Raw genomic sequence first — 12,832 nt, forward strand, 5'->3', positions numbered from 1 at the left:
ATTGCTAATTTTTCTCAACTTGGAAATTGCTGAAATGTTGGAATAAGCAGCAATTCTCAAGCCAGAATAAACACCAGAGTTATCTGAATTGAAAAAAGTAAATTAATAAATTAATTAAATTTCTTCCTCCCACCCAGTCCCAGGCTGGGAATCATTGGATACTGGTACACTGCTGCTATCACGTCAATAAGCATGTTTATTGCAGGATTAGTCACACTAAAACTATGTTTCTCAACCTGGGGAGTTTTTACAAAATGGAAATCTGGCTCTTATAAACTCTGGAGGGGAGAATGCTGGTAAAGTCTAGACATTTGTATTTTTAAACACTCCCAGGTGTTTGTAGACCTAGGTACTGTAGAAAAATCTATGAATTCTGTTTCCTTTTTTTGCTTTTGCATTTCTTTCTAGGTTTGACCCTTTTCTGGATAATATTTTTATTTTCACCTCGTTAAATACTAATGCAAGGAAACGTTTTATCTTTCTTATAAATTTCCTTATTTTTCCCAGCCAGGAGTCAGTTTCTTTCAGTTAGTCTCTCTCTCCCTCCTCCAAGGTCTGTGACCACTCACGCCAGTTTTCTATATCTAAGTATCAATACATAAACCTCTCTCCAGTCTGAAATGGTCTAGATCAGTAGTGATTCTCAGTAGTTCTCATACTTCAACATGCATCAATATAGGAGGCTTGTTGGAATTCAGCTTGATTGGCCCCTTTCCCAGAATTTCTGATTCAGCAGTTTTGAGATGGTAACTGAGAGTTTGCATTTCTAACAAGCTTACAAGTAATGCTAATGCTACTAGTCCCAGGCTCACACATCAAGAGCCACTGCTTTAGAATATTAGAGCATTTCCCTAGGAGAGAAGCACAACTTTAAACAACCTTCTTGTTAATTTAATTTTCAGATTCCTCTAGGCATTGTTTTAAGGTGAAAATTTTATGGATGCTTAAATTTGTAATGTAAAGCAATTACAACAAATCAAACAGAAATTATTGAATTAAATTTAGGCTTGTTTCATCAATGTAACCATAAGCCAAAATACATCCTTTTCATATATTCAATGAGTAGAATCAGTCATATCTAGTAATAGTAATCTTTTTGTCCTCTATTTTTTACATCTATGAAATAATGTCAGTAACATCATTTAAAATATTTTCAGTAATAATTCCTTAAAAACTGTAAACTTCCTAAACAGGAACTTAAGATCACAACACTTCAGAATAAATCAGTTCATGTAAACATGTATGTAAGCCTTCTTTGAACATCTCCCTTTTTTAAGACCCGACTGATTGATGTTATATCAGGAACGCATTTTTTAAGTAAAATATACAGATTCTTGTTGTGGCATGGCATATTTCAGTGCATTGAGAGACTTGGAATTTTGAAAGTGAAATCACCTTAGACATCAATTAGTCCAAGAAAACTGAATTAGAAATTATAAGATTATAAATTATAAGATTTTAGTTTTGACCGTTTTGCTCATTTACTGCTTATCCTAGGATAATGTTTAACCTCTCTGAACCTTATTTTATTTGTTTGTAAAAATAGTATTTTTGTCAATGGATGAACAAATAGATGAATAAAATGTGTATACACATACAATGGAATAGTATTCAGCCTTAAAAAAGGAAGAAAATCTTATTAAATGCTACAATAGGATGAATATTGAAGACAGTGCATTAAGTAAAATAAGCTAGTCACAAAAAGACTGTATGATTCCACTTATATGATTTACTTAAAGTAGTCAAATTTATAGAAAGAGAAAGTAGATGGTAGTTATCAGGGTCTGGGTCAAGGGGGAAAAGGGGAATTGTTATTTAATGAGTGTAGAGTTTCAGATTTGCAAGATGAAAAAGTTCTGGAGGCATGTCTCACACCAATGTGAAAATACTTAACGCTACTTAACAGTACACTTAGAGATAGTTAAAAAATGATAAGTTTTATGTAATGTGTTTTTTTATCACATTAAAAAATGGTATTAGTGGGAAGCACAAGAGAAGAAAAGGACCTACAAAAATAAACCCAAAACAATTAAGAAAATATTAATAGGAACATACATATCGATAATTACCTTAAATGTGAATGGATTAAATGCTCCAACCAAAAGACACAGACTTGCTGAATGAATACAAAAACAAAGCCCATATATATGCTGTCTACAAGAGACCCACTTCAGACCTAGGGACACATGCAGACTGAAAGTGAGGGGATGGAAAAAGATATTCCATGCAAATGGAAATGAAAAAAAGCTGGAGTAGCAATGCTCACATCAGATAAAATAGACTTTAAAATAAAGTATGTTACAAGAGACAAGGAAGGACACTACATAATGATCAAGGGATCAATCCAAGAAGAAGATATAACAATTATAAATATATATGTAGCCAACATAGGAGCACATCTATACATAAGGCAAATGCTAACAGCTATAAAAGAGGAAATTGACAGTAACACAGTAATAGTGGGGGACTTTAACACCTCACTTACGCCAATGGACAGATCATCCAGACAGAAAATTAGTAAGGAAACAAAAAATGGTATTTTTATAAGAATCAAAGAGGATGTGTTATGTATGTATATCACCATAATTATCACACAGTATACATTGGAGGATGCAATGGAGTACTGAATAGAATAGAATAAATTAATAGAATAAAAGTTTTTCCCAACCAGTGTGTGGAAGAACTAGGGCTAGAGCTCTCTTGCTCCTCGGTCAGATCAATGACCTCTCTGTTAAATCTTGGGAAAGTCAGAGATCTAACAAGTTTGGCATCTGAAACAAGAAGACAGGTATACTGAGCACAGTGATATGTACCCATTTCCCCTATCAAAGGACTTGTTACACCAACTGTCAGTCCCTCCATGGATGTCTCAGATGCAAAGAGCTCCTTCCCACAAGGTCACAGCTCTCCTGAGGATGCCTACATCCAAAGAGTGAAAAAGACAGAAGAATAAAGGTGTGACCATGTAAGCCCAAAGGAGAAAATTGTAAAGAATCATTTTAGCTTTGCAGCTACTTGTGGGGTCAGCTAAGGCTGTCATTAGCCTTCTTACAATTCTACTCCCTTTGCCCAGCCCTGCTTCCTTCACTTTCCTTCCGCAGGCATTGATTCCAAAGACACTCCCTCCAGTCATTCTGCTGACTATACTCCATTGCAATCATCTTTTCAAAGAACTCATCCTCCAAGACCAAGATAGCAACAGTAGCAAGAGCCTCAGCAGGAGCAGCAAGAGCTTCATAAATTCTATATGTTGATTTTCAACCAGTCTCTAGATCCATCCACCTCACTACAAATAACTCAATTTCATTTCTTTTTATGGTTGAGTAATATTCCATTATATATATATATATATATATATATATATGCCACATCTTCTTTATCCATTCATCTTTCGATGGACATCTAGGTTGTTTCCATGTCCTGGCTATTGTAAATAGAGCTGCAATGAACATTGGGGTACATGACTCTTTTTGAATTATGGTTTTCTCAGGTTATATGCCCAGTAGTGGGATTGCTGAGTCGTATGGTCATTCTATTCGTAGTTTTTTAAGGAACCTCCATACTGTTCTCTATAGTGGCTGTATCAATTTACATTCCCACCAACAGCTCATGCAGCTCAATATCAAAAAACCAAACAACCCAATCCAAAAATGGGCAGAAGACCTGAATAGACATTTCTCCAAAGAAGATATACAGATTGCCAACAAACACATGAAAGAATGCTCAACATCACTAATCATTTGAGAAATGCAAATCAAAACTACAATGAGGTATGTAGTTTGGCCATCAGAATGGCCATCATCAAAAAAATCTACAAACAATAAATGCTGGAGAGGGTGTGGAGAAAAGGGAACCCTCTAACACTGTGGGTGGGAATATCTCTTCTTTTTAATCAAATCTGACTGCTTTCAATCTCTTGTGCTGAGTATGCTCTTCCTGTCACAGGAGGAAGAGAACACGCTGTTCCCCTTGCCTGATATGGACTCTTTTCCAGATTGCAGGTCAATCAATACCACCACAGGAAGGTTTTGCTACCTTAACGATCATGTTAAATTCCTCTATTATAGAAAACTTTGGTTGTCATAGCATTGGTCATGACCATCAGTTACCTTTGTTTCAATGTTTCGTTGTTGCATATTTCCTTGAGTGGACTGCAGGCTATAAGAGTGAAGTATTAGTAACCTTGTCTTTTTGCTTACTTTCATATTCTTAACACCTAAAAGGGTGCCTGAAACATAATAGCAACTCAATCAATTATGTTAGGTATGTGCCCACTGCTCAGGATACAAAATAATAAACCAACAAATAATTAAAACTGAGTCCCACACCTCAATGAGCTCACAGTACAGTGTGAATGATCAACGGCCAACAATTTCAGCATAAATTAGATGCTCTGTTAGAGTTGTTGCTTTAATATTTCATCTATTTTTGTGTGTAATAATTCTGAATAATGAAGTTTTTTGCAAAATCTTTACAGACACACCACATACTCTATTCTATGCATTATTACATAGTATAGTTACTCAAAACACTAGTTTTTAAAATATTTATATGACTATGATACCAGTTGAATAATACAATTGTACTATAAACTTTGTGTTTACTTCTCCTTAGCTCAATAGTTATTTATTCCATTGGGGAAAGTATATTAATTAGCAGTGATTCACACAATTAGAGGCATAAACTTATCGCTAAAATGTTAGGTGTTTTTCTTATTGACTGAAAATACAAAAAAGTTATCCCTTGTTCTCCTCAAGTAGACATGAAAAGGCATCATGTCTTCTGGTTGCAAAACAAAAACTAAAAAATTCTGGAATTACTAGTTTTATGTGTGTTTATGTAGAAGCATAAAATGTGAAGGCTACCAAATACAGATATAGCAAACCAATCCTACTGCAATTCATACTGCTTCCTTTCAATTATGTAGCAACCATATCTTCCAAAGATCATCTTAAGGATGATATATTTAAATTATTCTAGATGCTACTTTTCTAGCTAAGATCAAAGTTTAATTCATTCTGCACTATAAACACACACAGATAGCAGGAAATAAATACTTCTTATGTTATTTCTTAGGATTTTTATTTTTCAATGCAGCCATCAGAATTTATCTCCAGATCATTATGACAATAAATTGTCTTTCTTCAAGCGTCCAACCAAACAATCAAGGAAGCTTACAAAAGATATAATTTACTGGCACATGGGCATAAAACTAACCTAGAAAGCTTATGTGCTTTCCTTATAAAAATAAAACTCAGACAGAGATAACATCTCATGGAGTTATACAATATTAGAGCACTAATTTTCCTTCAAAGAAATCTGGTCAAAGTATTGGTTAGTTGGCTTAACCAAGTGGATCAGCTATTCAATGGCAGCACTATACCTGAAACTCACATCTTCAAACATGTAGCCCTCTGCAATTTTACTAATATGATGGCACTTCTACAAATGTTTATTTCATTCTACCCAAATCCCTAAGATATTTGGAAGAATTTGTCTCCTATACTTTAATGCAAAATGAGTAATTTTGAGATAGGTTAACAGTTCTTCAGAAGCAGTAAAAAATACTATATTGAACATTTTTTCTAAAGGGTCATTTATATTCTGTTCCATCTTCTCTAAGCTAGCATCAAGCACATTGAGATTTTACACTTCATCCTCTAAGAACAAACTTCTAAAATTATGTGATAATCTGATTTTTGCAATCAGGAAGCAAGACCATTCACAATTTTCAGGATAGTTTTATGTATAAATCCTGAAATCACAAAACAATGCAATCAGTATATTTATCCATATTAATTTATTTTCTTTCTTTTTACCCAAAAGTGTATTCTCCATAGTATTCTCCATACATTACATTAATGTAATGTACATTACATTAATGTAATGCTTACATTAATAATAATATTAGAGGCTTTATATTCTTTTAGATTTTAAAATTTAGTTCACATGTTTGGAACTAATACTTTTAGAAACTTCTGATTAGTTTCTTGCAACTTATGGGGATTGATATCTTGAGGCAAACAAAGTAGCATGGTGTCTTAAACATTTCTCCATTGAGAAGTGATATTTTAAAAACCCGTTATCCTCTCCACTGACCTGAGAAAACTGTTTACAGCACTGCATTCAAGAGTGAGGGTGGATTAATAGATTCGATATTTTTTCTTTTTGGAATACAGTTTAACTCCTATTTTCCAGACATTGGATCTGTTTAAGATCATTGGTGACTTTAGATTTTCACTTGACAATCTAATTTTTGAAAATGTACCTTAATTCATAGTAAATATCTAATTTAAGGTACATTCAAAACACAATATGGGGAAAAGTAGACCCATTAATAATTGTATTAAATCACTCTGTTACAAGAATGTAGAGACAGTTTTAAAATTTTTGTAAATTTTCTGAGTTTATCCTTTTTCTTTAAATGATACGTGTAATTGGATTAATTACTTATAATAGAAATCTAGGAGCAAATGCTAGCATATCTTTAGAAGACTATAAAATGCCCTTATACATAAAATATATTAAGTACAGATCACTAAAATATCACCTTCATTACTAATGTTTTGGGATAACCAACATTAATATTTTCTTTCATAGATCAAAAATGTTTCTAAATAATCATATTTTTAATGAGCAAGGGATAGTATGCTTTATTCTGTTTTGTAACATGTTTTTCCCTTTAAAAATAATTGACATAGAATGTACAATACCAAGAATAATCCCTAATGTAAACTATGAACTTGGGGTGATAATGATGTGTCATTGTAGGTTCACCTATTATAGCAAATGCACCACTCAGGATGTAGATAGTGGCAGAGGCCATGCATGTGTGGGGACAGAGAGTATATGGTAACTGTATACTTTTAACTCAATTTTTCTGTGAACATAAAACTGCTCTCAAAAGTAAAGTCTATTTATATAAACATATACATATATATACACACACATATATAGAGGAAATGAAAGATCATCCTGTGTTCAATAAACACGTTGAATAATTATTATAATATTTAACAACAGTTTAGTTTAGTTAAACAAATGCATTTTATTTGTGTACATATGTGCGTCACTGCAATGAACATACCTATATCTAAGATAAATTCGCTGTTGAGTCAGGGAACTGCACATTACAAATACTTTGAATTATATGGCTTCCTTCCTTCTACAGTGTTTAGTCTTAGTTAATTTTTGTCTTAATTTAAGACTTATGATATATCATGCTTATTTTAATTTGCACTGTTATGATTATTTGTGAGATTGAACACATTTTTATGCAACTCATCCATTCATTTATCCATTCTTTCCACTAAAATTTCTAGGTCCTATATACCCAGCCACAAACAAAAGCAGCATAAACTCCTGTCTTTATGGAACTTAACACTATACAAAGGGAGAAACAGTGTTTAAAAAAAAGAATAAGCGAAATATATTATGCTAGTTATTGATAAGTACAAAAGAGAAAAATGCAGCATGGAAGGGAAATACTCAGATGTGTAGGGTTGTTGAAATTTAACATAGATGGTTAGAGAAGACTCACAGATGTTATGACATTCGAACAGAGATTTAAGGGGTCTGGTGGCTTGATCCAGTACAATAATAACAGAAGTGGTGAGAAGTGTTCATATTTTGGTGTGTTTAAAGGTAGGCTGGTGAGATTTGTTGACAAGTGGATAAGGATATGAGGAATGAAAGAAAGAGAGAATCAAGGATAACTACATTCTTTGGTCTAAGCAACTGAAAGGTTAGAATCACCATTTTTAATAAGGAAGAAAGTGGTAAAAGCAAGTATGGGAAGAAAATTTTGGATTTAGGCATATTACATGCTAATGCCTATTAGACATGAAATGGAAATATCATCAAGTCATTTAGATATGTGAGTCTGAAAATCAGTGGGAGGTAGTCTAGACTGAAGATACACAGTTGGAGATCTTTAGTATATCAATGACAATGAAAACCATCAGCCTGTATAAAAACAGAGAGAGAAGGAAAATTATAAAGGAGAGAGGTGGGGCAAGGACTGAATCCTAGGATGCCACCACCATTTAGTGGTTGGAGAGATATTGAAGGTGACTGAGAATAAAGTGAAATAAAGCAAAGTGAAATTGCACAGACAAGAAAGTCTGACATGGAAGAAAAATGAAGATGCTGTTTTATAAATGAGGGAATGATCAACTGGATCAAATTCCACCAGTAGGTCAAGTAAAATAAAATTTGACATAAAGTAAAACACTAGGCATAGTGCTATAGTGGCTGATAGGCAGTTTCATTGGAGCGATGAGACTAGACTAGGTCAAAGAAATCAAGATAGAAGAGAATCTAGAAAATAGTGAGTATAGGTAACTCTTTCCAAAAGATTTTCCATAGAAGAAACCAGAATAATGGAGCAGTATCTGAACTGAAAGATTATGAGGTTTAAAAAAAAAAGATAGTTTTAAGATGGGAGAGAATATAGTATATTTGTATGGTGATGGGCGTAATCTGTTGGAGGTGGAGATTTGATGATGTAGGAGATTGAGAGAAGAATTAATGGAGCTATTGGGCAATAGAAAGGTGGTAAATTGCACTATCTAGAGAGTATATATTCTTCCTTTCACCCAGTAATTTCAAGTGTGTGTGTGTGTATGTGTGTGTGTGTGTGTGAATAACAGCAACAACAAAAAGAAACCTAGAAACAACCTGAATTTCCATTCAACAAACGAATGGATGAATAAATTGTGGTGCATTCATAAAATGGAACACATAAAGAAATGAAAAATGGCAAATTGCAGCTACATACATCATTATGGGTGAATTTCAAACTCACAGGTTTGAGTGAAAATATATGTCATTGAAATATACACAAAATACAATTTTATTTATATCATTGTAAAAACAAACAAGCAAAAGTAAATCATAGATGGTTTATTGATACATATATAGGTGCTAAAGCAGTAAAAACAAAAAAAAGTGGGAGTTAAAAATTCAGAATGATGTCTGGCAGGAAGGCAGATATAACCAGAGAAGGACCCATGAGCAGCCCTGAAGACTGATTATTTTGTGTTTATCTTGGTTGAGACATAGAAATGTCAATTTTATTATTTTTCTTCATATTGGACCTATGCCACTTACAATCTTTTCTATTTCTTAAATTTTTTGATATAAATATATTTCTAGTACATTAAGAACTTTTTTCTCCTTTACATCAAGACTCCCGTGAACTACGTGATTTTGATATATTTTGACATCTGGCAAGTTGGTCATAGTTTTTTCCACCTTTAACTTTAACTCAGGAAATTCCCTTTCCCTTTATTCCATTATCTCATCCTTTTTTATCCTACTTTATTGTTGCATCTCTAATTTCTTTGAAAGCATAATGTGGATGATATCCACTTTTTTCCAAAGTAATTTTTTAAACATACACTCTTTCCAAAACTCTTTGTATACTAAGTTTTACCCGTTTACTTTGCAGGTTATTTTTGATATTCCATGTTTTGTGTTGATTTGTTATTTTGTTATCTTCATTTATCCTGGAATGTTGTTATTGTCTTTATTTAACCTGGTCTAGAGTCACACTAAATTATTGTTAATGAATTTCTATTATTTCCATTATTCACTGATTAGAATTTCCCTCTATTCTCCTCTTAAAGTTCTGAAGAAAATTATAAATTTACAATTAAATTCTTATTGTGAAAAAGAATATAAACCATACACATAAGGCAAAATTCTTCCTGAGCCATCTATTTCTCCAATAGTTGCCCTCCCCCCAGGTCCTATGAATATTTTCTCTTAAAATTAATCTATTAATTTACAGAACATTTAATCAGTTTAAGCAAGAAGTTTTTCAAAATTGATGACTAAATTCTAAAAACTGGTATAAAAATATGGATTTTTTATATTTATATATGGCTACTTTATCGAAGTATCTCGCTCTTTTTGATTCTCTATTTCTAGGTATATAATCTTATTCTCTATTAATAATGATAATTTTTCTCAGTGTATTAACACTTTTATATTTGTTTCATGCCTCAAGTCTTTGTTAATGAGAACGCAGGTAGACCCCATCCTTGTTCAATCTCCTGTTTTAGTAATTTGTCATTAAATAATGTTGTTGGTAATTGGCTTAAGATGATTTAGTCATTTTTATAATACAATGATGATGATGATGACAATGATGACAACAGATAACATTTATAGAGAAGTCCTAACAATATGTCATATGCCAATATAAGTATTTTACATGCATTATCTCACTTCATTTTTCTAACCTGCCAATGGCATAATGCAGAAACTAAGAATTTTGAGGATTGACCAGGATTACTTAGTGGTGAGGTGGAACTTAAACTTGGTCTGTATGAATACAAATAGTTCACATTCTTACTTAAATATTTACTATGCTATTTATCTAATAATATTTTTAAAAGGTCCAAAACTGGGCTTCCCTGGTGGTGCAGTGGTTGAGAGTCCGCCTGCCGATGCAGGGGACACGGGTTCGTGCCCCGGTCTGGGAGGATCCCACATGCCGCGGAGCGGCTGGGCCCGTGAGCCATGGCCGCTGAGCCTGCGCATCCGGAGCCTGTGCTCCGCAACGGAAGAGGCCGCAACAGTGAGAGGCCTGCGTACCGCAAAAAAAAAAAAAAAAGGTCCAAAACTTATTATTAGGGTAGTGAATCAAATATCAAAGCAGGTAGATTTAAGTACACTAAAATGTTAACAATTCAAATAGCATGTAATAAAGGGTAAATAGATTATTTTTAAAAACAAGAGCAAGATTAGTTGAACTTTCTTTCCCTTCTTCACTATTTCTTTTCTTTTTTCCCTGTGTTTCTCTGTCTCACTTAAATTACACTTCCACAAAACAGGGTTATAAACCTTTGAGGTAGATGAAGTCCGTAACCTTTGAGCTGAATTCATTGCCTTGCCTGTGGGCCGTTGTACATTTGACCACCACCTGTATTTTGATTACACTACAAGGTCACTTAAAGTCCTGCCCTTGTTTTATTTTGTATGAGAGTTGTTTTAGGGTTCTACTTTTGCATATATTCAAGCCTTAATCTTCCCCTTCCTCCTACTAATTTAACACTTTTTTTCCCATGGGACCCAAACTGCATTTATTTATATCCCACAATATTTCCTGGCTAGAAAGCAAGGCAAAGAGTAAAACCCAACCACCTTTCCCAGAATCTAGCATGTGATTAAAAGTTGGGCTTTGTATAATTTCTCTAATACACATTCCTGTTCGTGTCTGGTTTGCTTACGTTTTAAAACAGTTTTTCCTGAAAATTTTCAGGTGGGAGACAACATAGTATCATCTATAATAGACAGAGCAGTAGACCCAAGCAAGGTGGCCTAAAACCCCAGGAAACCCAAGCATTTCCTTGGGTTTTAGGACAAAAAGACCGGAAAAGCCAGTTTACTTCCAAAAACAAAAATTAAACGAAACCAGGAAATAGAGCTAGTGGTGGAGGAGGTGAGATGAGGGACCATGAATTTAGGAGTCTGACAGAACTGAAGTGCAAGCACAGCTACACTCATAACAGTTATGTGACTTTTCTTTGCAAATTACTAGATTCTGAGTCAAGCATCCTCATGTTCAAAATGAGGACAATTCAACCTTGGGAATAGTATTTAGATTAGATATAAATATAAAAAGCTATCACATATCTGGCACATAGTACATAGCAAGCCATGATTAAGTGCTATCTTTTATAACTGACAAGTCTATGTACTTGAAACAAATCATGAGACCATATAAGAGTATAAGAAAGGCTGAGTTTCAGTGGCAGCAATGCCAGAGGCAATGGCCAAGGTCCAGCTGGCTCACAGCTCCATGGGATGCACATTCTCCCTGTGGTACTAGATTGTCTGTGCCTCACCTGCCTTGGCTATTGCTGAAGATCGGTTCTCTAGCTTTCCTACTTATTCTATCTATGGTTCACCTGAAACCCTTCCAAAAAAATCTGTTTCTGCTTAATTTGTTTCTGTTATTTGTAGCTGCAAACCATGACTAGTACTGTATAGAAGTTGGAGTGGTTTCTAAGAACAGACCTTCAGGGACATAGAGAAACCTGGACTTTGTCTCTGGCATATTTGGGGCTAAAGATAATCAAGATTCAACTTAGCATTAAAAGGTAGAGATTTGTGATTCCACAGCATACAGCAGAGAACAAGCTATCTAATCTATTTCTATGGTCACCTGAAATAAAGTACCCACTGAAAACAGTCACTGGGGTCTGAGTGGCAACTGCCATAACCAATATGAAGGGCATGAGGAAAATAAAATGATCATTTCCTTCACACTTAATAAGAAAGAGTATGGCAAGATCCGATTTCTAAGTTCTCAGCTCAAGGTAAAGATTGAAATTCAAGCCCCTCCTAGACCCAAGGAGTCTCCATAAAAGAAGCTAACATTTTCTCCACGAGGTTGTCAGATTACAAAAGGAAATACTTTCCCAGCCTCATTCGGTCTCTTACGTGAAATTTCAGACATTTGTGGAGAAGGAGTTGAACACTGATAATTGGAAAGGGGATACAGAGGAGATTAAGGAGACTCAGAGTATTCTGAAACCCAAATCAGTTTATCTCCCCTGTCTGAAAGATTGTTCTGCTGGCTTGAAGATTCTGTGGCAACCTTGGCTGATGAAGTTTCTTTGAAAAGAGCATCTGTGTCTCCTAATGCCTCCCACTTTTCATCTTTTTTGTCTCTAGCTGATAACTCCACATTTTACCAGGAGACACATTAAAACAAACAAACAAACAAAAACATAGAAGAAGTCCTGTAACCCTAAAATAACTATGGTATTTTAGTAACTTGATGAAATTCCATGAGATATAATTGAGGCTGAATTCTGAG

Source organism: Lagenorhynchus albirostris, chromosome 11 (genome assembly GCF_949774975.1).
Source record: "Lagenorhynchus albirostris chromosome 11, mLagAlb1.1, whole genome shotgun sequence".
Lineage (NCBI taxonomy): Eukaryota > Metazoa > Chordata > Mammalia > Artiodactyla > Delphinidae > Lagenorhynchus > Lagenorhynchus albirostris.